This window comes from Atractosteus spatula, unplaced genomic scaffold (assembly GCF_055471065.1).
Source record: "Atractosteus spatula isolate fAtrSpa1 unplaced genomic scaffold, fAtrSpa1.hap1 Scaffold_65, whole genome shotgun sequence".
In the NCBI taxonomy this organism is placed as follows: Eukaryota; Metazoa; Chordata; class Actinopteri; order Semionotiformes; family Lepisosteidae; genus Atractosteus; species Atractosteus spatula.
The window spans coordinates 144,186-169,839 of NW_028296896.1; the positions used below are offsets into that span (position 1 = coordinate 144,186).

Sequence of the window (25,654 nt, forward strand, 5' to 3'; positions counted from 1 at the left end):
CACCGGACTAGCAGGGTTCCAGGAAGACGAAGGGACGAGCGAGGAGGAGGAGGAGGGAGTGCAGGAAGGTGGGGATATGGAATTGGGTGGTACAGAGGAGGAAGTTAGGAAGGTAGGGGGCGCAGGGAGGGGCAAGAAAAAGAAAAAGGGTAGGGGGAGGGCGAGGGAAGAGGGGGACGGGTTTAGAAGGGGTGGGGAAGGGGTTACAGTGGGGGAGGATAGAGATAAGGGAGCTGGGTTACCGGTGGAGGGGGGAGAGAGGAGTGAGGTTGAGAGAGAAGTAGCTGAAGATAAGGGGGATGGGGCGGGGGGTAGTGGTTTGGTGAGCGATAGGGTAGAGGGCACTGGGGAATCTGGGGACAGGGGAGATTTGGGAGAGGTGGGGGGGGGGGTGGGTTCTGGGGATCTGCAGGATATGGAGATGAGTGATGGTGACAGTACGGCAGAAGAGGGAAGCGGGGGAGATGACTTTGAAACAGTGGTGGGGAAAAAGAAAAAAAGGAAGCGGAAACAGAAGGACAAGCCTGGAGGGGAGTCGCTCTCGCCTCCCAGGTCAATAACGAAAGTTATAGGAAGGGAGGAAGCGGGTGAGGGTGGAGGTGTTGCTATGGAGGCCCCAGCTGTAGGGGGCGAGAGTTGGGGTAATACAGAAGATAGGTTGGGGGAGTGGGGCGGAAGCCAGATAGGTCATATCTGGTCTGCTAGCTCTCCGAGTAGCGTAGGCAGTTATGAGGGTCCAACACACGACACGGCTAATATAGAGGAATTTTTGAGTAGTGCGGATTTTAGTTAATAATGCAACAATGGGTTTTTTTGCCTTTACTGCAAATGTGAGAGGGTTGCAGGATAAGGTGAAAAGGACGGCGTTTTTTATATCTTTGAAGTCCGTGGTTTTTTCGGTTGCATTCTTACAGGAGGTTCATTTAAAGGATAGGAGAGATATAGGGTTTTTTTCTGAGGAATGGAAGGAGGGGGAAGCCAGATGGAGTGTGGGTGGGGTTCGTTCGTCGGGAGTGGGGATGGTGTTTAATGGGAGGGGGTGGGCGGTGGGCGATGCAATGTCTGTGTGGCCAGGCCGAGTGCTGTGTGTGGATGCGGAGTGGATGGGCGTGTGCTTGCGGTTAATCAATGTTTATGCCCCAGTGAACCTTAAGGAGAGGAAGGAATGTTTTGAAGCCATAACGCCACTGCTTTATACAAACCGTGTGGTGTTGTTGGGGGGAGATTTTAATGTGTGTTTGGATAAGGGGCGTGAGGTGGATTTTACAGGACAGTTTTGGGGGAGGGTAGTGAGGGAGTTTGGCCTGAAAGACGCGTATAGGTGTCTTTTCCCTAACCAGCAGGGATGTACGTGGAGGAACTCGCGGGGTGTCAGGAGCCGATTAGATTACTGGTTTGTGCCCCAGGGGGTGCGGGTGGTGGGCATGGTCTTGCGCCCATCGTGGTTTTCTGATCACGATGGGGTGCTGTGTGAGTTGGAGCTCGGCACGTTGAGCTTCGGAAGAGATGTGTGGAGGATGGATGTGACAGTTTTGCAGGATGAGAATTTCAGGAGGCAGTTTCGGGCATGGTTCAGGGAATGGGTTGGGTTGCAAGGTTGTTTTCCATCTTTGGTTGATTGGTGGGAATGTGTTAAAGGAAAGATCAGGGTGTTTGTTGGGGATTTTTGTAGAAGTGTTAGGAGGAAGGATATGAAAGAGGTGGAGAAAGCTGTGAAGAGGATCGAGATGTTGTATACTAGGGAGAATGCAGGGCAAGCCATGGATCACGGTTTATTGAGGGCCTTAAAAGCCCGTTTGAGAACCCTTTTTGAAGACAAAGCTCGGCGATTTTTGGTACGTAGGTGCCAGAATTATATTGACCAGCATGAGACGTGTTCTGCCTTCTTCTTTCAGCAGGTGAGGGTGAGACAGAGGGGGACAGTGATTAAAGCATTGCGCACTAGGGACGGTGATGTGGTGCATACGAACACAGAGATGGTGGAGTGTGCAACAGAATTTTATTCCAAGCTGTTTGAGGAGAAAGTGGTTGATGAAGGACTGGGGAATTATTTCTTGAGTTTTCTGAGAAACCGGTTGTCTAGCAGTGTGAAGGAGACCTTGGAGAAGCCCCTCACTTTAGAGGAATTGGAAAGTGCTCTAAAGTCTCTCAAGGATGGGAAGGTCCCAGGGGTGGATGGGCTCCCTAGGGAGTTCTATGCCGCCTTTTGGGATCTGCTGGGACCAGAGCTCCTTGCTGTCCTGAATGAGATCTACAGGGATGGCAAGTTGAGTAGGACTATGAGGGATGGTTCGATAGTGCTTTTGTTTAAAAAGGGGGATATGACGGACTTAAAGAACTGGAGACCAATCACCTTGTTGTCCACGGATTACAAGCTGGTTGCTAAGGTCCTCGTGAGCCGTTTGAGGACTGTGATGCCGGATTTGGTACATTCGGACCAAACCTGCGGAGTCCCGGGGCGATCGATTTTTTGGAACCTAGTTCTGGTCAGAGATGTGATCGCATGGGTGGAAGCTCAGAGGATCCCTTTGTTGCTGGTGAACGTGGATCAGGAGAAGGCTTTTGATAGAGTTCATCACGGGTTTTTATTTAGGATTTTGGCACATTTAGGGTTTGGGGATTTTTTTTTGCGTTGGTTAAGGATTTTGTACACAGAGGTAGGTAGCAGGGTGGTGGTTAATGGGCATAGGGGGGAGTGGTTTTTGCAGTCTTCTGGGGTGAGGCAAGGGTGCCCTCTGTCCCCCTTGTTGTATGTGCTGTTTGTAGAGGCTTTGGCATGTTGCTTGAGGGCAGACCCGGCGGTGCATGGGTTGTGGCTACCAGGGAGCGGAGGTGAGGTACTTAAAATCCTGCAGTACGCAGACGACGCCACACTGTTTTTGACATCTGAGAGTGGTGTGAGGCAAGCGCTGCACAGGTTCGGGCAGTTCGCAGCTGCCTCTGGGTCCAAGCTTAATGTGCAGAAGTCGGTGGCAATGGGGTGTGGCGGGTGGAGTACAGTGTGGTCGGTGCCGGGCGGGCTACAAGAATCTGAGAATGGGGTAAAGATTTTAGGGGTAGTTTTTCAAAAGAAAGGGAACGAGTTGCTTAATTGGAACTTGGTGTTTGCACGAGTGAGGGTGAAGTTTGGGTTGTGGAAGTCACGGCGGTTGTCCTTCTTGGGGAAGGTGATTGTTTTGAAAGCCGACGTTTTGCCAGCTTTAATGTATCTGGCTTATGTATATCCACTGCCAAAGACCTTTAGGAGACTGTTGACACGGATGGTCTTTGAGTTCATGTGGGGAGGGAAATATGAATACGTCAGGAGGGACATCATGTATATGGAGGTCAGTGAAGGTGGGAGGGGGGTCCCCAACTTCTCCCTCAAACTAGACTGTGTGTTTTTTTCAGGGTTGTGTAGGGTTCTTGGTGGAGGTGCTGGGGGGCGGTGCAAGAGTTTTGTGTGTCTGTGGTTTGAAGAGTGTATGAGGACAGTGTATGGGTGGTCGAATGCGAGGCCGCATGCAGCGTCAGCTCCCGCTCATCATAGGAGAGCGAGAGAGTTGAGGAAAGAAACGTTTCATTTTGGGGACAAGGATGTCTGCCAGGACCATAGGAAACTGTATACATTGGTGATGGAGACTCGGAAGGTTACTCCGGTAGTATTGGGTATACGGACGGAGGTGTGGACCCGTGTTCAGCCTAAGGGGTTAGATCACGGCTTGATGGATCTGAACTGGAGGATCGTCCATGACAGATTGCCAGTGCGGCAGGTGCTTTATAGGCATAAGCTGTCTAAAACTAGAACTTGTCCAAGGGAGGGGTGTTCTGCAGAGGAAACAGTGCGGCACACTTTTTGGGAATGTGTTTTTGTTCGGGGACTATGGGGGGAATGTCAAGATGTACTGTTACAACTGTGTCCTTTTTTTGTTTTGTCATTTGATGTTATAAGATGGGGGTTCGTGTGCACTAATGTTTCATTGACAACAAGATTTCTGGGCTGGCTGCTTGTAAGCCTAGTTAAACAGGTGGTTTGGGACTCCCGTGAAGACACAGTCAAGAGGAATGTCGAGTGGTCGGTGGGGAGGGCAGTAGGGAGGGTAAAGGGGTTGGTGCGAGGGAGGGTTTTGAGGGATGTGCAGAAATATGGCTATTTTGCTGCCAGGGAGAAGTGGAAAAGCCTTTTTGAATTCTAATAGGTGGACCTTTGTTTCTGTATAGTGTTGTACTGTTGGTGTGTTGATTTGCTGTGTGTGAAATAAATTTTGTTAAAAAAAAAAATCTGTTCTTATCAGTTTAATATCTGATACGTCCCCCATCGGGGGACCACATATTAAACGGATTTTTGGAACAGGGAGCTGGATCAGGAGCTTGCTCCGTCCTCTCCACGCATCGGCCCGGTATTGCAGCGCCTCCGGGAACGGTGCACTACCTTCTCTCAGCGGTGAAAAGACAGACGTAGCTAGCAAGCAAGCGAGGTGGACCGGAGCTCCTTCCTCTCCGGTCTCGTCTCTCGTCCATCTGTGTGTCTCTGTGTCTCTCTCTCTCCCCCTCCCCGTTCCCGTGCTCCCTCCGTGCACTTTCCCGCGCCTCGACTCTCTCGGCAAGCAGGCCGGCCCCCTTTTCGGCTCCCGTGCGTTTTCCCTCCAAAAAACTTAGTTTTTTCCTCCTTTTTCCAGGGAGGCAGGCGTGGCTTGTGTGTGTGTGTGTGTGTGTGTGTGTGTGTGTGTGTGTGTGTGTGTGTCCCCGTCCTTGCAGGCGGGCCCCTTTCGACAGCCGGCCGTTTTCCCTCCAAAAAACTTAGTATATACACCTTTTCTTTCTTTTTTTCGGCAGGCAGGCAGGTGTGTGTGTGTCCCCGTCCCTCCCGAGAGAGCGCTGCCCCTTGCCTCTGCCCGCAGGTGCCGACGGTCCGCTTTCGCTTGCAGCTCACTCGGCACGGCTGCTGCTGGTGGGAGGGGCCTAAGCTAAGGAGGCCGGCCGGCTGGCGCCCCCCGCGGCTGCGGTCGTTGTCGGGCCGTTGACAGGAGATCAAAGAGCAGGGCCCCCGCCCGGGACTGGCGGGCAGGCAGGCGAGCAAGCAGGCAGGCAAGAGAGGGGGAGAGCGGAGTCCGGGCGGCCGGCAGCCGCGTGCGGACCGGGCTCCAGAGGCGTCGGCCTGCGCCGCTGCGCGCCAGCCGGACGCCCGCGCGCCCGCCCAAGGCCGGCGTCGGGCATCGCTTCTCGGCCTTTTGGCTAAGATCAAGTGTAGTATCTGTTCTTATCAGTTTAATATCTGATACGTCCCCCATCGGGGGACCACATATTAAACGGATTTTTGGAACAGGGAGCTGGATCAGGAGCTTGCTCCGTCCTCTCCACGCATCGGCCCGGTATTGCAGCGCCTCCGGGAACGGTGCACTACCTTCTCTCAGCGGTGAAAAGACAGACGTAGCTAGCAAGCAAGCGAGGTGGACCGGAGCTCCTTCCTCTCCGGTCTCGTCTCTCGTCCATCTGTGTGTCTCTGTGTCTCTCTCTCTCCCCCTCCCCGTTCCCGTGCTCCCTCCGTGCACTTTCCCGCGCCTCGACTCTCTCGGCAAGCAGGCCGGCCCCCTTTTCGGCTCCCGTGCGTTTTCCCTCCAAAAAACTTAGTTTTTTCCTCCTTTTTCCAGGGAGGCAGGCGTGGCTTGTGTGTGTGTGTGTGTGTGTGTGTGTGTGTGTGTGTGTGTGTGTGTGTGTCCCCGTCCTTGCAGGCGGGCCCCTTTCGACAGCCGGCCGTTTTCCCTCCAAAAAACTTAGTATATACACCTTTTCTTTCTTTTTTTCGGCAGGCAGGCAGGTGTGTGTGTGTCCCCGTCCCTCCCGAGAGAGCGCTGCCCCTTGCCTCTGCCCGCAGGTGCCGACGGTCCGCTTTCGCTTGCAGCTCACTCGGCACGGCTGCTGCTGGTGGGAGGGGCCTAAGCTAAGGAGGCCGGCCGGCTGGCGCCCCCCGCGGCTGCGGTCGTTGTCGGGCCGTTGACAGGAGATCAAAGAGCAGGGCCCCCGCCCGGGACTGGCGGGCAGGCAGGCGAGCAAGCAGGCAGGCAAGAGAGGGGGAGAGCGGAGTCCGGGCGGCCGGCAGCCGCGTGCGGACCGGGCTCCAGAGGCGTCGGCCTGCGCCGCTGCGCGCCAGCCGGACGCCCGCGCGCCCGCCCAAGGCCGGCGTCGGGCATCGCTTCTCGGCCTTTTGGCTAAGATCAAGTGTAGTATCTGTTCTTATCAGTTTAATATCTGATACGTCCCCCATCGGGGGACCACATATTAAACGGATTTTTGGAACAGGGAGCTGGATCAGGAGCTTGCTCCGTCCTCTCCACGCATCGGCCCGGTATTGCAGCGCCTCCGGGAACGGTGCACTACCTTCTCTCAGCGGTGAAAAGACAGACGTAGCTAGCAAGCAAGCGAGGTGGACCGGAGCTCCTTCCTCTCCGGTCTCGTCTCTCGTCCATCTGTGTGTCTCTGTGTCTCTCTCTCTCCCCCTCCCCGTTCCCGTGCTCCCTCCGTGCACTTTCCCGCGCCTCGACTCTCTCGGCAAGCAGGCCGGCCCCCTTTTCGGCTCCCGTGCGTTTTCCCTCCAAAAAACTTAGTTTTTTCCTCCTTTTTCCAGGGAGGCAGGCGTGGCTTGTGTGTGTGTGTGTGTGTGTGTGTGTGTGTGTGTGTGTGTGTGTGTGTGTGTGTGTCCCCGTCCTTGCAGGCGGGCCCCTTTCGACAGCCGGCCGTTTTCCCTCCAAAAAACTTAGTATATACACCTTTTCTTTCTTTTTTTCGGCAGGCAGGCAGGTGTGTGTGTGTCCCCGTCCCTCCCGAGAGAGCGCTGCCCCTTGCCTCTGCCCGCAGGTGCCGACGGTCCGCTTTCGCTTGCAGCTCACTCGGCACGGCTGCTGCTGGTGGGAGGGGCCTAAGCTAAGGAGGCCGGCCGGCTGGCGCCCCCCGCGGCTGCGGTCGTTGTCGGGCCGTTGACAGGAGATCAAAGAGCAGGGCCCCCGCCCGGGACTGGCGGGCAGGCAGGCGAGCAAGCAGGCAGGCAAGAGAGGGGGAGAGCGGAGTCCGGGCGGCCGGCAGCCGCGTGCGGACCGGGCTCCAGAGGCGTCGGCCTGCGCCGCTGCGCGCCAGCCGGACGCCCGCGCGCCCGCCCAAGGCCGGCGTCGGGCATCGCTTCTCGGCCTTTTGGCTAAGATCAAGTGTAGTATCTGTTCTTATCAGTTTAATATCTGATACGTCCCCCATCGGGGGACCACATATTAAACGGATTTTTGGAACAGGGAGCTGGATCAGGAGCTTGCTCCGTCCTCTCCACGCATCGGCCCGGTATTGCAGCGCCTCCGGGAACGGTGCACTACCTTCTCTCAGCGGTGAAAAGACAGACGTAGCTAGCAAGCAAGCGAGGTGGACCGGAGCTCCTTCCTCTCCGGTCTCGTCTCTCGTCCATCTGTGTGTCTCTGTGTCTCTCTCTCTCCCCCTCCCCGTTCCCGTGCTCCCTCCGTGCACTTTCCCGCGCCTCGACTCTCTCGGCAAGCAGGCCGGCCCCCTTTTCGGCTCCCGTGCGTTTTCCCTCCAAAAAACTTAGTTTTTTCCTCCTTTTTCCAGGGAGGCAGGCGTGGCTTGTGTGTGTGTGTGTGTGTGTGTGTGTGTGTGTGTGTGTGTGTGTGTGTGTGTGTCCCCGTCCTTGCAGGCGGGCCCCTTTCGACAGCCGGCCGTTTTCCCTCCAAAAAACTTAGTATATACACCTTTTCTTTCTTTTTTTCGGCAGGCAGGCAGGTGTGTGTGTGTCCCCGTCCCTCCCGAGAGAGCGCTGCCCCTTGCCTCTGCCCGCAGGTGCCGACGGTCCGCTTTCGCTTGCAGCTCACTCGGCACGGCTGCTGCTGGTGGGAGGGGCCTAAGCTAAGGAGGCCGGCCGGCTGGCGCCCCCCGCGGCTGCGGTCGTTGTCGGGCCGTTGACAGGAGATCAAAGAGCAGGGCCCCCGCCCGGGACTGGCGGGCAGGCAGGCGAGCAAGCAGGCAGGCAAGAGAGGGGGAGAGCGGAGTCCGGGCGGCCGGCAGCCGCGTGCGGACCGGGCTCCAGAGGCGTCGGCCTGCGCCGCTGCGCGCCAGCCGGACGCCCGCGCGCCCGCCCAAGGCCGGCGTCGGGCATCGCTTCTCGGCCTTTTGGCTAAGATCAAGTGTAGTATCTGTTCTTATCAGTTTAATATCTGATACGTCCCCCATCGGGGGACCACATATTAAACGGATTTTTGGAACAGGGAGCTGGATCAGGAGCTTGCTCCGTCCTCTCCACGCATCGGCCCGGTATTGCAGCGCCTCCGGGAACGGTGCACTACCTTCTCTCAGCGGTGAAAAGACAGACGTAGCTAGCAAGCAAGCGAGGTGGACCGGAGCTCCTTCCTCTCCGGTCTCGTCTCTCGTCCATCTGTGTGTCTCTGTGTCTCTCTCTCTCCCCCTCCCCGTTCCCGTGCTCCCTCCGTGCACTTTCCCGCGCCTCGACTCTCTCGGCAAGCAGGCCGGCCCCCTTTTCGGCTCCCGTGCGTTTTCCCTCCAAAAAACTTAGTTTTTTCCTCCTTTTTCCAGGGAGGCAGGCGTGGCTTGTGTGTGTGTGTGTGTGTGTGTGTGTGTGTGTGTGTGTGTGTGTGTGTGTGTGTGTGTGTGTCCCCGTCCTTGCAGGCGGGCCCCTTTCGACAGCCGGCCGTTTTCCCTCCAAAAAACTTAGTATATACACCTTTTCTTTCTTTTTTTCGGCAGGCAGGCAGGTGTGTGTGTGTCCCCGTCCCTCCCGAGAGAGCGCTGCCCCTTGCCTCTGCCCGCAGGTGCCGACGGTCCGCTTTCGCTTGCAGCTCACTCGGCACGGCTGCTGCTGGTGGGAGGGGCCTAAGCTAAGGAGGCCGGCCGGCTGGCGCCCCCCGCGGCTGCGGTCGTTGTCGGGCCGTTGACAGGAGATCAAAGAGCAGGGCCCCCGCCCGGGACTGGCGGGCAGGCAGGCGAGCAAGCAGGCAGGCAAGAGAGGGGGAGAGCGGAGTCCGGGCGGCCGGCAGCCGCGTGCGGACCGGGCTCCAGAGGCGTCGGCCTGCGCCGCTGCGCGCCAGCCGGACGCCCGCGCGCCCGCCCAAGGCCGGCGTCGGGCATCGCTTCTCGGCCTTTTGGCCAAGATCCAAAAAGTACGTGGCAGGCCCGCGGCTTGAGGACTTGGCTGGGGGACGAGAAGGGCGACGGCGGAGAAGAGGAAGAGGAGAGAAGGCGCGGCGGAACCTTTTTTGAAGTCCGGGATACAGACGAGCCAGGAGGAGGGTCGGAGTCCTTTTTTTCTTTTGGAAGGATCGGGCGTCTCCAAGGACTGGTGAAGGCGATCGTCACCTTGCAGCGCGGCCTGGGTTCTCCTCAGCTCAGGGGTTACCCTGTGCTGGGGAGCCAGGCGATTTCCCGGGGCTTTTGTGACTTTCTTTTGCCGGCGACATGGAGGCTAGGAACTGGAGGGGTCAGCCTGCAGCAGGGCCTGGACTGAAGAACACCATCCAGTTCCGGTGGTTGGGTGATGTTGGCCTGATGCCGGGGAGAGAGGACTTCTCCCGGCATGTGTTGATGCGAGTTTTGAGCGTGGATTTGAAGGATGTGTTTTGCGTGCAGAGTTATGTCTCTCTGCGATTTTTCAATGTGACCTTTGAATCTGCAACGATGTACTGGAATGTGTTTCGGGCGGCCAGAGAAAAAAAGGATGCTGGACAATTGGAGAACTTTGAAGTGGTGGGACTTTGGGCACAAGAGGACAGAGTGGTGACGGTGCACATGCACAACCCTTTTGTGTTGGAAACGGACATTTATGCTTTTCTGAGTCGGTATGTGGAAATCTTGAACGATGGGTGGATGTTGAGGGATGGGGTGCGGGTATGGACGGGTCGGTGGCAGTATAGAGTCCGGTTTCAGCCGGACAATTCGTCGAAGGATGGTTTCAGGCATCCACCGGCTAATTTTTTCTTGGGTTCCAATCAGGGTTATTTGTTTTATGCAGGGCAACCGAAACTGTGTAGAAGATGTGGGGGGGAGGGTCACTTGGTGGCAAATTGCACTAAGATGATTTGTCGGAGGTGTGGGAAGGAGGGACACGAGGTGAGGGATTGCGAGGAGAGGCCGAGGTGCTCCTTGTGTAATGAGGCGGGACATTTGTTTAAAGATTGTTTTGAACGGCAGCCGGAGAGGGTAATAGCTCTTCGCACCGGACTAGCAGGGTTCCAGGAAGACGAAGGGACGAGCGAGGAGGAGGAGGAGGGAGTGCAGGAAGGTGGGGATATGGAATTGGGTGGTACAGAGGAGGAAGTTAGGAAGGTAGGGGGCGCAGGGAGGGGCAAGAAAAAGAAAAAGGGTAGGGGGAGGGCGAGGGAAGAGGGGGACGGGTTTAGAAGGGGTGGGGAAGGGGTTACAGTGGGGGAGGATAGAGATAAGGGAGCTGGGTTACCGGTGGAGGGGGGAGAGAGGAGTGAGGTTGAGAGAGAAGTAGCTGAAGATAAGGGGGATGGGGCGGGGGGTAGTGGTTTGGTGAGCGATAGGGTAGAGGGCACTGGGGAATCTGGGGACAGGGGAGATTTGGGAGAGGTGGGGGGGGGGGTGGGTTCTGGGGATCTGCAGGATATGGAGATGAGTGATGGTGACAGTACGGCAGAAGAGGGAAGCGGGGGAGATGACTTTGAAACAGTGGTGGGGAAAAAGAAAAAAAGGAAGCGGAAACAGAAGGACAAGCCTGGAGGGGAGTCGCTCTCGCCTCCCAGGTCAATAACGAAAGTTATAGGAAGGGAGGAAGCGGGTGAGGGTGGAGGTGTTGCTATGGAGGCCCCAGCTGTAGGGGGCGAGAGTTGGGGTAATACAGAAGATAGGTTGGGGGAGTGGGGCGGAAGCCAGATAGGTCATATCTGGTCTGCTAGCTCTCCGAGTAGCGTAGGCAGTTATGAGGGTCCAACACACGACACGGCTAATATAGAGGAATTTTTGAGTAGTGCGGATTTTAGTTAATAATGCAACAATGGGTTTTTTTGCCTTTACTGCAAATGTGAGAGGGTTGCAGGATAAGGTGAAAAGGACGGCGTTTTTTATATCTTTGAAGTCCGTGGTTTTTTCGGTTGCATTCTTACAGGAGGTTCATTTAAAGGATAGGAGAGATATAGGGTTTTTTTCTGAGGAATGGAAGGAGGGGGAAGCCAGATGGAGTGTGGGTGGGGTTCGTTCGTCGGGAGTGGGGATGGTGTTTAATGGGAGGGGGTGGGCGGTGGGCGATGCAATGTCTGTGTGGCCAGGCCGAGTGCTGTGTGTGGATGCGGAGTGGATGGGCGTGTGCTTGCGGTTAATCAATGTTTATGCCCCAGTGAACCTTAAGGAGAGGAAGGAATGTTTTGAAGCCATAACGCCACTGCTTTATACAAACCGTGTGGTGTTGTTGGGGGGAGATTTTAATGTGTGTTTGGATAAGGGGCGTGAGGTGGATTTTACAGGACAGTTTTGGGGGAGGGTAGTGAGGGAGTTTGGCCTGAAAGACGCGTATAGGTGTCTTTTCCCTAACCAGCAGGGATGTACGTGGAGGAACTCGCGGGGTGTCAGGAGCCGATTAGATTACTGGTTTGTGCCCCAGGGGGTGCGGGTGGTGGGCATGGTCTTGCGCCCATCGTGGTTTTCTGATCACGATGGGGTGCTGTGTGAGTTGGAGCTCGGCACGTTGAGCTTCGGAAGAGATGTGTGGAGGATGGATGTGACAGTTTTGCAGGATGAGAATTTCAGGAGGCAGTTTCGGGCATGGTTCAGGGAATGGGTTGGGTTGCAAGGTTGTTTTCCATCTTTGGTTGATTGGTGGGAATGTGTTAAAGGAAAGATCAGGGTGTTTGTTGGGGATTTTTGTAGAAGTGTTAGGAGGAAGGATATGAAAGAGGTGGAGAAAGCTGTGAAGAGGATCGAGATGTTGTATACTAGGGAGAATGCAGGGCAAGCCATGGATCACGGTTTATTGAGGGCCTTAAAAGCCCGTTTGAGAACCCTTTTTGAAGACAAAGCTCGGCGATTTTTGGTACGTAGGTGCCAGAATTATATTGACCAGCATGAGACGTGTTCTGCCTTCTTCTTTCAGCAGGTGAGGGTGAGACAGAGGGGGACAGTGATTAAAGCATTGCGCACTAGGGACGGTGATGTGGTGCATACGAACACAGAGATGGTGGAGTGTGCAACAGAATTTTATTCCAAGCTGTTTGAGGAGAAAGTGGTTGATGAAGGACTGGGGAATTATTTCTTGAGTTTTCTGAGAAACCGGTTGTCTAGCAGTGTGAAGGAGACCTTGGAGAAGCCCCTCACTTTAGAGGAATTGGAAAGTGCTCTAAAGTCTCTCAAGGATGGGAAGGTCCCAGGGGTGGATGGGCTCCCTAGGGAGTTCTATGCCGCCTTTTGGGATCTGCTGGGACCAGAGCTCCTTGCTGTCCTGAATGAGATCTACAGGGATGGCAAGTTGAGTAGGACTATGAGGGATGGTTCGATAGTGCTTTTGTTTAAAAAGGGGGATATGACGGACTTAAAGAACTGGAGACCAATCACCTTGTTGTCCACGGATTACAAGCTGGTTGCTAAGGTCCTCGTGAGCCGTTTGAGGACTGTGATGCCGGATTTGGTACATTCGGACCAAACCTGCGGAGTCCCGGGGCGATCGATTTTTTGGAACCTAGTTCTGGTCAGAGATGTGATCGCATGGGTGGAAGCTCAGAGGATCCCTTTGTTGCTGGTGAACGTGGATCAGGAGAAGGCTTTTGATAGAGTTCATCACGGGTTTTTATTTAGGATTTTGGCACATTTAGGGTTTGGGGATTTTTTTTTGCGTTGGTTAAGGATTTTGTACACAGAGGTAGGTAGCAGGGTGGTGGTTAATGGGCATAGGGGGGAGTGGTTTTTGCAGTCTTCTGGGGTGAGGCAAGGGTGCCCTCTGTCCCCCTTGTTGTATGTGCTGTTTGTAGAGGCTTTGGCATGTTGCTTGAGGGCAGACCCGGCGGTGCATGGGTTGTGGCTACCAGGGAGCGGAGGTGAGGTACTTAAAATCCTGCAGTACGCAGACGACGCCACACTGTTTTTGACATCTGAGAGTGGTGTGAGGCAAGCGCTGCACAGGTTCGGGCAGTTCGCAGCTGCCTCTGGGTCCAAGCTTAATGTGCAGAAGTCGGTGGCAATGGGGTGTGGCGGGTGGAGTACAGTGTGGTCGGTGCCGGGCGGGCTACAAGAATCTGAGAATGGGGTAAAGATTTTAGGGGTAGTTTTTCAAAAGAAAGGGAACGAGTTGCTTAATTGGAACTTGGTGTTTGCACGAGTGAGGGTGAAGTTTGGGTTGTGGAAGTCACGGCGGTTGTCCTTCTTGGGGAAGGTGATTGTTTTGAAAGCCGACGTTTTGCCAGCTTTAATGTATCTGGCTTATGTATATCCACTGCCAAAGACCTTTAGGAGACTGTTGACACGGATGGTCTTTGAGTTCATGTGGGGAGGGAAATATGAATACGTCAGGAGGGACATCATGTATATGGAGGTCAGTGAAGGTGGGAGGGGGGTCCCCAACTTCTCCCTCAAACTAGACTGTGTGTTTTTTTCAGGGTTGTGTAGGGTTCTTGGTGGAGGTGCTGGGGGGCGGTGCAAGAGTTTTGTGTGTCTGTGGTTTGAAGAGTGTATGAGGACAGTGTATGGGTGGTCGAATGCGAGGCCGCATGCAGCGTCAGCTCCCGCTCATTATAGGAGAGCGAGAGAGTTGAGGAAAGAAACGTTTCATTTTGGGGACAAGGATGTCTGCCAGGACCATAGGAAACTGTATACATTGGTGATGGAGACTCGGAAGGTTACTCCGGTAGTATTGGGTATACGGACGGAGGTGTGGACCCGTGTTCAGCCTAAGGGGTTAGATCACGGCTTGATGGATCTGAACTGGAGGATCGTCCATGACAGATTGCCAGTGCGGCAGGTGCTTTATAGGCATAAGCTGTCTAAAACTAGAACTTGTCCAAGGGAGGGGTGTTCTGCAGAGGAAACAGTGCGGCACACTTTTTGGGAATGTGTTTTTGTTCGGGGACTATGGGGGGAATGTCAAGATGTACTGTTACAACTGTGTCCTTTTTTTGTTTTGTCATTTGATGTTATAAGATGGGGGTTCGTGTGCACTAATGTTTCATTGACAACAAGATTTCTGGGCTGGCTGCTTGTAAGCCTAGTTAAACAGGTGGTTTGGGACTCCCGTGAAGACACAGTCAAGAGGAATGTCGAGTGGTCGGTGGGGAGGGCAGTAGGGAGGGTAAAGGGGTTGGTGCGAGGGAGGGTTTTGAGGGATGTGCAGAAATATGGCTATTTTGCTGCCAGGGAGAAGTGGAAAAGCCTTTTTGAATTCTAATAGGTGGACCTTTGTTTCTGTATAGTGTTGTACTGTTGGTGTGTTGATTTGCTGTGTGTGAAATAAATTTTGTTAAAAAAAAAAAAAAATCTGTTCTTATCAGTTTAATATCTGATACGTCCCCCATCGGGGGACCACATATTAAACGGATTTTTGGAACAGGGAGCTGGATCAGGAGCTTGCTCCGTCCTCTCCACGCATCGGCCCGGTATTGCAGCGCCTCCGGGAACGGTGCACTACCTTCTCTCAGCGGTGAAAAGACAGACGTAGCTAGCAAGCAAGCGAGGTGGACCGGAGCTCCTTCCTCTCCGGTCTCGTCTCTCGTCCATCTGTGTGTCTCTGTGTCTCTCTCTCTCCCCCTCCCCGTTCCCGTGCTCCCTCCGTGCACTTTCCCGCGCCTCGACTCTCTCGGCAAGCAGGCCGGCCCCCTTTTCGGCTCCCGTGCGTTTTCCCTCCAAAAAACTTAGTTTTTTCCTCCTTTTTCCAGGGAGGCAGGCGTGGCTTGTGTGTGTGTGTGTGTGTGTGTGTGTGTGTGTGTGTGTGTGTGTGTGTGTCCCCGTCCTTGCAGGCGGGCCCCTTTCGACAGCCGGCCGTTTTCCCTCCAAAAAACTTAGTATATACACCTTTTCTTTCTTTTTTTCGGCAGGCAGGCAGGTGTGTGTGTGTCCCCGTCCCTCCCGAGAGAGCGCTGCCCCTTGCCTCTGCCCGCAGGTGCCGACGGTCCGCTTTCGCTTGCAGCTCACTCGGCACGGCTGCTGCTGGTGGGAGGGGCCTAAGCTAAGGAGGCCGGCCGGCTGGCGCCCCCCGCGGCTGCGGTCGTTGTCGGGCCGTTGACAGGAGATCAAAGAGCAGGGCCCCCGCCCGGGACTGGCGGGCAGGCAGGCGAGCAAGCAGGCAGGCAAGAGAGGGGGAGAGCGGAGTCCGGGCGGCCGGCAGCCGCGTGCGGACCGGGCTCCAGAGGCGTCGGCCTGCGCCGCTGCGCGCCAGCCGGACGCCCGCGCGCCCGCCCAAGGCCGGCGTCGGGCATCGCTTCTCGGCCTTTTGGCTAAGATCAAGTGTAGTATCTGTTCTTATCAGTTTAATATCTGATACGTCCCCCATCGGGGGACCACATATTAAACGGATTTTTGGAACAGGGAGCTGGATCAGGAGCTTGCTCCGTCCTCTCCACGCATCGGCCCGGTATTGCAGCGCCTCCGGGAACGGTGCACTACCTTCTCTCAGCGGTGAAAAGACAGACGTAGCTAGCAAGCAAGCGAGGTGGACCGGAGCTCCTTCCTCTCCGGTCTCGTCTCTCGTCCATCTGTGTGTCTCTGTGTCTCTCTCTCTCCCCCTCCCCGTTCCCGTGCTCCCTCCGTGCACTTTCCCGCGCCTCGACTCTCTCGGCAAGCAGGCCGGCCCCCTTTTCGGCTCCCGTGCGTTTTCCCTCCAAAAAACTTAGTTTTTTCCTCCTTTTTCCAGGGAGGCAGGCGTGGCTTGTGTGTGTGTGTGTGTGTGTGTGTGTGTGTGTGTGTGTGTGTGTGTGTGTCCCCGTCCTTGCAGGCGGGCCCCTTTCGACAGCCGGCCGTTTTCCCTCCAAAAAACTTAGTATATACACCTTTTCTTTCTTTTTTTCGGCAGGCAGGCAGGTGTGTGTGTGTCCCCGTCCCTCCCGAGAGAGCGCTGCCCCTTGCCTCTGCCCGCAGGTGCCGACGGTCCGCTTTCGCTTGCAGCTCACTCGGCACGGCTGCTGCTGGTGGGAGGGGCCTAAGCTAAGGAGGCCGGCCGGCTGGCGCCCCCCGCGGCTGCGGTCGTTGTCGGGCCGTTGACAGGAGATCAAAGAGCAGGGCCCCCGCCCGGGACTGGCGGGCAGGCAGGCGAGCAAGCAGGCAGGCAAGAGAGGGGGAGAGCGGAGTCCGGGCGGCCGGCAGCCGCGTGCGGACCGGGCTCCAGAGGCGTCGGCCTGCGCCGCTGCGCGCCAGCCGGACGCCCGCGCGCCCGCCCAAGGCCGGCGTCGGGCATCGCTTCTCGGCCTTTTGGCTAAGATCAAGTGTAGTATCTGTTCTTATCAGTTTAATATCTGATACGTCCCCCATCGGGGGACCACATATTAAACGGATTTTTGGAACAGGGAGCTGGATCAGGAGCTTGCTCCGTCCTCTCCACGCATCGGCCCGGTATTGCAGCGCCTCCGGGAACGGTGCACTACCTTCTCTCAGCGGTGAAAAGACAGACGTAGCTAGCAAGCAAGCGAGGTGGACCGGAGCTCCTTCCTCTCCGGTCTCGTCTCTCGTCCATCTGTGTGTCTCTGTGTCTCTCTCTCTCCCCCTCCCCGTTCCCGTGCTCCCTCCGTGCACTTTCCCGCGCCTCGACTCTCTCGGCAAGCAGGCCGGCCCCCTTTTCGGCTCCCGTGCGTTTTCCCTCCAAAAAACTTAGTTTTTTCCTCCTTTTTCCAGGGAGGCAGGCGTGGCTTGTGTGTGTGTGTGTGTGTGTGTGTGTGTGTGTGTGTGTGTGTGTGTGTGTGTGTGTCCCCGTCCTTGCAGGCGGGCCCCTTTCGACAGCCGGCCGTTTTCCCTCCAAAAAACTTAGTATATACACCTTTTCTTTCTTTTTTTCGGCAGGCAGGCAGGTGTGTGTGTGTCCCCGTCCCTCCCGAGAGAGCGCTGCCCCTTGCCTCTGCCCGCAGGTGCCGACGGTCCGCTTTCGCTTGCAGCTCACTCGGCACGGCTGCTGCTGGTGGGAGGGGCCTAAGCTAAGGAGGCCGGCCGGCTGGCGCCCCCCGCGGCTGCGGTCGTTGTCGGGCCGTTGACAGGAGATCAAAGAGCAGGGCCCCCGCCCGGGACTGGCGGGCAGGCAGGCGAGCAAGCAGGCAGGCAAGAGAGGGGGAGAGCGGAGTCCGGGCGGCCGGCAGCCGCGTGCGGACCGGGCTCCAGAGGCGTCGGCCTGCGCCGCTGCGCGCCAGCCGGACGCCCGCGCGCCCGCCCAAGGCCGGCGTCGGGCATCGCTTCTCGGCCTTTTGGCCTAAGATCCCGTGTGCGTGGCCTGACCGCGGCTCGGGTTCTGAAGCCAAAGGAGGGAAGAGACGGACGGCGCAGCTTTTTTAAGCGACGGCGATTTTTTTCCGTGGCGGAAGGGACTCCGGCCACTTTGAGAATGGAGAAGATTTCCAGCAGGACCGCAAGACCAAGGCACACTGTACGTTTCGTGTTGCGAGAGGAGGCTTCGGACAAGGATTTTGCCAAGAGAGACGCTTTCGAGGACGTCGTCCTTTTCAAGCACCTGGCCTTGCAGCCTGAAGACATCTATTGCCTGCAGAACTTTCCAGGTAAAAGGATTTTTGATTTGTCACTATTTTCTGCGGTACAGTGCACGAAAATATGGTCCACATTGGCTGCTCGCAGACAGGAGGAACCTTTTGTTCATTTTTATCTCGAACCTTTGTTTGCTCGCGAATCGAGACCCATATGGGTCCATATGAATAATCCTTTCACCCCGGAAGCAGACATCGTCAACTTTCTTAAAAGATTTGTTGACGTGCAAGATACAGGGACAAAAGTAATGGACAGGAAGAGAGTCTGGAACGGCAAAAGAAGGTTTCTTGTGCGTTTCAGAGCAGACCCCAGCGCAGAGGATGGGCTTTTGCACCCCCCTGCACACTTTTCAATTGGAGCTTACACAGGTTACCTGAACTATCCAGACCAGCCTTTCGCATGCAGACGGTGTAACCAGAGAGGCCACTACGCTGCCGACTGTGAAGCGGAGGTCTGCCGAAGATGCGACACCGTGGGACACAGCACCTTGATGTGCAGAGCCGAGCCAAAGTGCAATCTGTGCGGGGCTTCTGGACACATCTACAAGGTATGCCCGATAAAAGCACGGAGTTTCGCAGCAGTGACGGGTGGCTCGTTGGCAGTGCGTGCAACCGCAGCTCCTCTTACGGAAGACAGGGCAGCTGCGCCAGCAGAGAGATCGACACCGGTGTCACTGGTCCCGGACGCTGCTGAGGAGGAGATGGAACCTGAGGGGGTGGAACAAGGGCATAAAGAAACGGATCACGGGCAGACGACAACAGCACTTACCTCAGCAGATGATCGCCACGGCCAGGAAGAAGCGGAGATCCCGGTGAGCGCAGAGGGGGTCCCGGTGAGTGCAGAGGAGGAAGATGGGGTCTCGCTCGCCTCGCTTGAGCAACTGAGAGAGTTGGCGGAGGGCTCAAGCGTGCCCCCTGCGGAGAAAGAAATGTCAGATTGGGGAGAGATAGTGGATACTGCGGAGGCCATGGACACTGCCCTGGCCAAGAAGGGTGGGAAAAGGAAGGCGGAACACTATGCGCCCTTCCTGGTGAAAAAACCGGGCATGGACCCTCTGGACTACCTCGAGTCGATGGCCACAGATTCGTTGGCCCAGACTGAATCCACGCCATTAGGAACGGAGGGTGAGGTAAGTGGTGTGGGAGTCCCCCCCCTCACGGCGGAACCAGGAATGTCTTCGAGCTGTGTCATTCCAGAGACTGAGCTGACCCCGACCCCGGCAGGAGCCCCTGAGGAATGCATGCAGCCACGTGTCGCCCTGCAGAGAAAAGAACAGGACGTCTTTATTTTCGCAGAGGTACCCTTGAAATTCAAGGTATTTTGTAAATGGGACGAAAAGGCCAGCAAACTGATCTGGCCTTCGACCTTTAACGAGCAGCAGCTATCCCCGGCAGGGATCGTGGTGCGGTGTGGGCACTTTGGTGAGGAGATCACAACTCTGGAGGTAAGAGGCTGTAACCAGATGGACGCAGTCGCTAAGAAGATAGCGCTAAACAACCTGGTTAAGGAATGGTTTGCGGGCGACGGAGATCTGAAAGAGAGGTACGAGAGGGAGGTGGAAAGACGCCCAGGCAACGTGGTGGTGAATCTGGATTTTCCGGTGATGTTCATGGAGCGCTGCGCCTGGAAGAACGGAAACGTGCAGTACCCACCCCAGCCATCAGGCTTCCGGCGTTCGCTGAAGTCGCGGACTGGGAGGCAGACTGGAGTGACAATGAGCAGTACACGGACAGGAGATAAAATTAACACCTTATTCTTACAGGGGAAAGACGAGGAGCCAGTGCGTCGCGCATACATGGAACTGATGCAGTCGGTGTGCCGGCACTATGACTCTCCGTAACGGCCCCCAATGTTGAAAATACTAACTCTGAACATTCGGGGTTTAAGGAATTTGGTAAAGAGGACGGCCTTTTTTTCTTTCCTGAAAACCATAGTTTTCGATATCTGTCTGGTACAGGAAGTCCATCTAAGAGATGAAAGGGACGTCATACAGTTCACTCGTGAGTGGGACAGAGGGGACTCTAGATGGAATATCGGAGGCGTCCACTCCTCGGGAGTCGGCATTTTATTTGGTAATCATGATTTTATAGTGGAGAAGTGTGTGAATGTAGTGCCTGGAAGAGTTTTTTATCTGGATATCTGTTTGGGTGAGAGTTGCTTTCGGTGCGTGTGCGTGTACGCCCCGGCAATGATGGCTTTGCGGGCGGATTTTTTTAAAGAACTTTATCCTGTTTGCCTTACCAACAAACGGATCATCATGGGAGGTGATTTTAACGTGGACCTCCGAGATAAGAAGGACCCAGGAGCAAAGCAGCTCAATCTTCTACTAACACAGTTTGGGCTCTACGACTGCGCCTACCGGATCCAAAGGGAGAAAGCAGAGGCCACGTGGAGGAACGCCCAAGGTACTGTAAAGCGCCTCGATTACGTCTTCGCCTCACTGGACGTACCTGTTGAGATGGTGGTGGTGCAGCCGGTAGGTTTCTCTGATCATGCTCTCGTAGAGGCCCATTTTCCACACCTAAAGAGCCAGTTTGGGTGTGGGGTGTGGAAATTAAATACGGAGAGCCTAAAAGAGGACGAGTACATCAGGGCAATGAGGTTCAAACTGCAAACCTGGTGGAAGGAGAGGAATCTGAGCACCCCCCTGATTGATTGGTGGGAACATCTAAAGAAGAGAATTAGAACAGAGTCCAGAGCTTATTGCCGAGCAAGACTCAAACGCGAGCGACAGAAAGGCAGGGAGTTACAGGAAAGGTTAAACACCTTGTTCTCCCAGTGTAATAAGGATATGTCTGTGTGCCTTGATGAGATTTCAGCAGCTAAAGCTGAACTGCGCGCCTACCACGAGCAAAAGGCGAAGAGCTACCTGTTCAGAGCCCACGCGCAGTTCATACAAACCCACGAAACATGTTCCAGTTTTTTCTTCCGACAGATACGCCAGAGGCAGAAGCGCAGCGTGATGGCTGGCATTCAGACCCCGGAAGGGAAAATAGCAACTAGCAGTGAGGAGATGCTGGAAACTGTGAGGCGTTTTTACCAATGTCTTTTCTCCCTAAAGACAGTGGACGAGGCCATGGGGGCAAGGCTGCTGAGCAATATTACAGCACAGATTCCTGTCGAAGCCCAAGATCAGCTTGAGGCGCCTATAAGCTTACAGGAACTTGGCGACGCCTTGCTCGGCATGAAGACTGGCAAGGTACCAGGTAAAGACGGGCTACCAGCTGAATTTTATCGGACGTTCTGGGACATCTTAGGCCCAATTGTACTACAGGTGGCGGAGGAAATCTTTCGCAGGAAGACCATGTGTGAGTCCATGAGGGAGGGGATCCTTACACTGCTGTATAAAAAAGGGCCTGCAACGGACCTTAGAAACTGGAGGCCGCTGCAAATGTTGTGTGTGGACTATAAGCTGATTGCCAAAGTGCTGGTAAATCGCTTGAAGGGGGTCCTGGCCCATGTGATCGGTTGGGACCAAACCTGCGGGGTTCGAGGTCGTCGTGCCAGCTGGACCCTCCAGCTAGTGCGGGATGTGATTGCGTGGTCCGAAAACAGGAACGTCCCGTTGCTGATCGCCAGCCTGGACCTCGAAAAAGCATTTGACAATGTCTCACACACTTTTGTCTGGCAGGTAATGGAGAAGATGGGGTTCGGCCCCGTCATGCTGGGCTGGCTAAAAATACTGTACTCACAGGTTGGCAGCAGAGTACTGGTGAACGGGCACCTGGGAGGGCTGGTCCACCAAGAGTCCGGGGTGCGTCAGGGCTGCCCCCTGTCCCCGTTACTTTTTGCACTGTACATGGAGCCTTATGCGCGGGCAGTCCAGAAGGAGCCATCCATCGACGGGATCCTGGTACCTGGGAGTGGAGGGAACAGAGTTAAGGTGGCATTATACGCTGACGATGTGACCTTATTCCTCAGCTCTTACCTCAGTTTGCAGGCAGCCTTGGACGTCTTCGAGAACTTCTCCCTCGCGTCAGGTGCTCGGCTAAACAAGGGGAAAAGCCAGATTAAGCTCTTCGGGCCTTGGAAAGAACAACTCGGACCGGCACATGGACTAGGCATCTGTCAAGGCCCCCTTAAGATCCTGGGGGTGCTGTTCACGGCTCAGGATGCTGCCCGGTGCAATTGGTCCCAGAGGCTTGAGAAGGCGCGGCTGCAGCTGACGCACTGGAAGAACAAGCAGCTGTCCTTTGTGGGTAAAGTCCTGATCCTGAAAGTGGTGTACTTGCCCGTGCTGGTTTACCTGGCGTCCGTGTATCCCATGCCTGCGCGCTTTAACAGATACCTGGTAAGGGAGGTTTTCAAGTTCATGTGGGGGGGGAGATACGAGTACGTGCGCAGAGTCGACATGTATCGGCCGGTGGAAGAAGGCGGACGGGGGGTTCCTAACTTCCCCGCAAAACTCAACTGCATATATGTGTCTGGCCTGTGTATTGCTCTGCATTCCCCAGTCTCACACCCCTTTCAGTATTTTGTCAGGTTCTGGTTAGCAAGCCACGTGCGTGGCCTGGCCCAGTGGTCCAACAGTCTGCCCCATGGGAACGACCTCCCGTGGCACTACCGGCATGCGACACACTGGTTGAAGCAGCACCCTGAGCTAAGAGACCACCAGATCCTGCTCAACCACAGACGGCTCTACTCTGCAGTAACCCAAGCTGAGGAGGCCAGCCTCGTAGGAGGCGTCCCCAACGATGTCTGGCGGAGAGTCCAGCCCAGGGGGCTACAGCACCACCTGATGGACTTGAACTGGCTGTCTGCTTGGGGTCGTCTGGCAGTCCGTGAGGTCTTGTTCAAACACAAGCTGACGAAGCAGCAGGAGTGTCCAAGAGCCGGGTGTCACGCCGTGGAATCCATCAGCCACGTGTTCTGGGACTGTAATTTCGCTCAGCGAACTTGGAACAAATGTGAACCTTTGTTTGCTAGTCTGTCATCCACGTTCCGTGTACTTCCTGGGGTTATTTTGCGTGGGTTGAAGGTGGGAAGCAGGACAAACACCATGGGTTTTGTGTTATGGTTGCTTGTTAGTTTAATTAAGTTTGAGTTGTGGAATTCTCGGAATTTGTTAGTTAAAAGGGGAACTGTTTGTACAGTAGATGGGTTATACAGACGGCTTTTGTGGAACTTAAGAGGGTTGGTAGAAGGGGACATAAAGAGATGGGGTTTTCACGCCGCAAAGGAGAAATGGAAATCCATAGTGGATATTTGGGACTGGAAATAGTTTTTGAGCCTCTAGTTTCCTTGTAAATTTGTAAATAGACTGTTTGGGAGATTTGGTGGGCGGGTGGTTAATTTGCATAAAGGGCGGGATCATGTAAATAGGGTTTGGGCTGTAAATTGTGGTTTTGTGTATTTCCAAGTATGTCGCTCATTTTCTGTACGAATACCTGTTTTGAATTTGATTTTGGGGTTGCTTTTGAGTGGGAAGAATAGTAAAAGGGCGGTTTGTGTTTGTATAAGGGTGGGATTATGATACCTTTTTGATTTAGCTGTGTAATTGTTTTATTTTCGTCTTGTGTTTGTGAATTGATGTATTTGAAGTTTTGGTGTTTTCTTTTGTATTTTGTATAATAAAAAAAAAAAAAAAAAATCTGTTCTTATCAGTTTAATATCTGATACGTCCCCCATCGGGGGACCACATATTAAACGGATTTTTGGAACAGGGAGCTGGATCAGGAGCTTGCTCCGTCCTCTCCACGCATCGGCCCGGTATTGCAGCGCCTCCGGGAACGGTGCACTACCTTCTCTCAGCGGTGAAAAGACAGACGTAGCTAGCAAGCAAGCGAGGTGGACCGGAGCTCCTTCCTCTCCGGTCTCGTCTCTCGTCCATCTGTGCGTCTCTGTGTCTCTCTCTCTCCCCCTCCCCGTTCCCGTGCTCCCTCCGTGCACTTTCCCGCGCCTCGACTCTCTCGGCAAGCAGGCCGGCCCCCTTTTCGGCTCCCGTGCGTTTTCCCTCCAAAAAACTTAGTTTTTTCCTCCTTTTTCCAGGGAGGCAGGCGTGGCTTGTGTGTGTGTGTGTGTGTGTGTGTGTGTGTGTGTGTGTGTGTGTCCCCGTCCTTGCAGGCGGGCCCCTTTCGACAGCCGGCCGTTTTCCCTCCAAAAAACTTAGTATATACACCTTTTCTTTCTTTTTTTCGGCAGGCAGGCAGGTGTGTGTGTGTCCCCGTCCCTCCCGAGAGAGCGCTGCCCCTTGCCTCTGCCCGCAGGTGCCGACGGTCCGCTTTCGCTTGCAGCTCACTCGGCACGGCTGCTGCTGGTGGGAGGGGCCTAAGCTAAGGAGGCCGGCCGGCTGGCGCCCCCCGCGGCTGCGGTCGTTGTCGGGCCGTTGACAGGAGATCAAAGAGCAGGGCCCCCGCCCGGGACTGGCGGGCAGGCAGGCGAGCAAGCAGGCAGGCAAGAGAGGGGGAGAGCGGAGTCCGGGCGGCCGGCAGCCGCGTGCGGACCGGGCTCCAGAGGCGTCGGCCTGCGCCGCTGCGCGCCAGCCGGACGCCCGCGCGCCCGCCCAAGGCCGGCGTCGGGCATCGCTTCTCGGCCTTTTGGCTAAGATCAAGTGTAGTATCTGTTCTTATCAGTTTAATATCTGATACGTCCCCCATCGGGGGACCACATATTAAACGGATTTTTGGAACAGGGAGCTGGATCAGGAGCTTGCTCCGTCCTCTCCACGCATCGGCCCGGTATTGCAGCGCCTCCGGGAACGGTGCACTACCTTCTCTCAGCGGTGAAAAGACAGACGTAGCTAGCAAGCAAGCGAGGTGGACCGGAGCTCCTTCCTCTCCGGTCTCGTCTCTCGTCCATCTGTGCGTCTCTGTGTCTCTCTCTCTCCCCCTCCCCGTTCCCGTGCTCCCTCCGTGCACTTTCCCGCGCCTCGACTCTCTCGGCAAGCAGGCCGGCCCCCTTTTCGGCTCCCGTGCGTTTTCCCTCCAAAAAACTTAGTTTTTTCCTCCTTTTTCCAGGGAGGCAGGCGTGGCTTGTGTGTGTGTGTGTGTGTGTGTGTGTGTGTGTGTGTGTGTGTGTGTGTGTGTGTGTCCCCGTCCTTGCAGGCGGGCCCCTTTCGACAGCCGGCCGTTTTCCCTCCAAAAAACTTAGTATATACACCTTTTCTTTCTTTTTTTCGGCAGGCAGGCAGGTGTGTGTGTGTCCCCGTCCCTCCCGAGAGAGCGCTGCCCCTTGCCTCTGCCCGCAGGTGCCGACGGTCCGCTTTCGCTTGCAGCTCACTCGGCACGGCTGCTGCTGGTGGGAGGGGCCTAAGCTAAGGAGGCCGGCCGGCTGGCGCCCCCCGCGGCTGCGGTCGTTGTCGGGCCGTTGACAGGAGATCAAAGAGCAGGGCCCCCGCCCGGGACTGGCGGGCAGGCAGGCGAGCAAGCAGGCAGGCAAGAGAGGGGGAGAGCGGAGTCCGGGCGGCCGGCAGCCGCGTGCGGACCGGGCTCCAGAGGCGTCGGCCTGCGCCGCTGCGCGCCAGCCGGACGCCCGCGCGCCCGCCCAAGGCCGGCGTCGGGCATCGCTTCTCGGCCTTCTGGCTAAGATCGGAAAGTACGTGGCAGGCCCGCGGCTTGATGACTTGGCTGGGGGACGAGAAGACGACGACGGAGAAGACGGAGAAGACGACGGCGGCGACGGCGGCGGAGAGGAGGGAGATCGAGGACCAACCAGAGGGAGGAGAACCAACCTGCCGGAGGAGGACGGAGGCCGCGGATTCCAAGCTACCACGGGTAGTCGCCCTGGGTTGAGCCCAGGGGGCGAAGTGGGGCTTCCTGATGGCGGCGGCGGCGGTGACGACGGCGGCGGCGGGTGAGTGGACCCGCGACCTGGCGGCTGGGCACCCTCTGTCCCGTGAGGGACAGATGCGGCGCACAGTGCGCTTCGTGGTGAAGACGGCGGAAGATAAGGCTACCTGGATGAAGAGGGACAAGTTTGAAAGAGACATTTTGTTTCATGGACTTGGGATTAAGGTCAAGGATATCACTAGTTTGCAGGATTTCCCGGGGAAAGG

The 25,654-nt window shown here is 55.8% G+C and overlaps 8 non-coding genes and 2 pseudogenes across 8 annotated transcripts; all 10 read left to right on the forward strand.

The window, feature by feature from the left end:
* Positions 1-4,237: 4,237 nt before the first annotated feature.
* Positions 4,238-4,413, forward strand: LOC148805927 (U2 spliceosomal RNA; annotated as a pseudogene).
* A 781-nt stretch (positions 4,414-5,194) lies between these two features.
* LOC148805928 (U2 spliceosomal RNA) lies at positions 5,195-5,385 on the forward strand. The gene has a single exon (XR_016089894.1). It is a non-coding gene; the product is annotated as a U2 spliceosomal RNA (small nuclear RNA).
* Positions 5,386-6,168: 783 nt separating this feature from the next.
* Positions 6,169-6,359, forward strand: LOC148805929 (U2 spliceosomal RNA). The gene has a single exon (XR_016089895.1). It is a non-coding gene; the product is annotated as a U2 spliceosomal RNA (small nuclear RNA).
* Positions 6,360-7,148: 789 nt separating this feature from the next.
* LOC148805930 (U2 spliceosomal RNA) lies at positions 7,149-7,339 on the forward strand. The gene has a single exon (XR_016089896.1). It is a non-coding gene; the product is annotated as a U2 spliceosomal RNA (small nuclear RNA).
* Positions 7,340-8,126: 787 nt separating this feature from the next.
* LOC148805931 (U2 spliceosomal RNA) lies at positions 8,127-8,317 on the forward strand. The gene has a single exon (XR_016089897.1). It is a non-coding gene; the product is annotated as a U2 spliceosomal RNA (small nuclear RNA).
* Positions 8,318-14,433: 6,116 nt separating this feature from the next.
* Positions 14,434-14,613, forward strand: LOC148805932 (U2 spliceosomal RNA; annotated as a pseudogene).
* Positions 14,614-15,396: 783 nt separating this feature from the next.
* On the forward strand, positions 15,397-15,587 carry LOC148805933 (U2 spliceosomal RNA). The gene has a single exon (XR_016089898.1). It is a non-coding gene; the product is annotated as a U2 spliceosomal RNA (small nuclear RNA).
* Positions 15,588-16,370: 783 nt separating this feature from the next.
* On the forward strand, positions 16,371-16,561 carry LOC148805934 (U2 spliceosomal RNA). The gene has a single exon (XR_016089899.1). It is a non-coding gene; the product is annotated as a U2 spliceosomal RNA (small nuclear RNA).
* A 6,649-nt stretch (positions 16,562-23,210) lies between these two features.
* Positions 23,211-23,404, forward strand: LOC148805935 (U2 spliceosomal RNA). The gene has a single exon (XR_016089916.1). It is a non-coding gene; the product is annotated as a U2 spliceosomal RNA (small nuclear RNA).
* Positions 23,405-24,181: 777 nt separating this feature from the next.
* LOC148805936 (U2 spliceosomal RNA) lies at positions 24,182-24,372 on the forward strand. Its single transcript, XR_016089900.1, has one exon. It is a non-coding gene; the product is annotated as a U2 spliceosomal RNA (small nuclear RNA).
* The last annotated feature ends 1,282 nt before the right edge of the window (positions 24,373-25,654 follow it).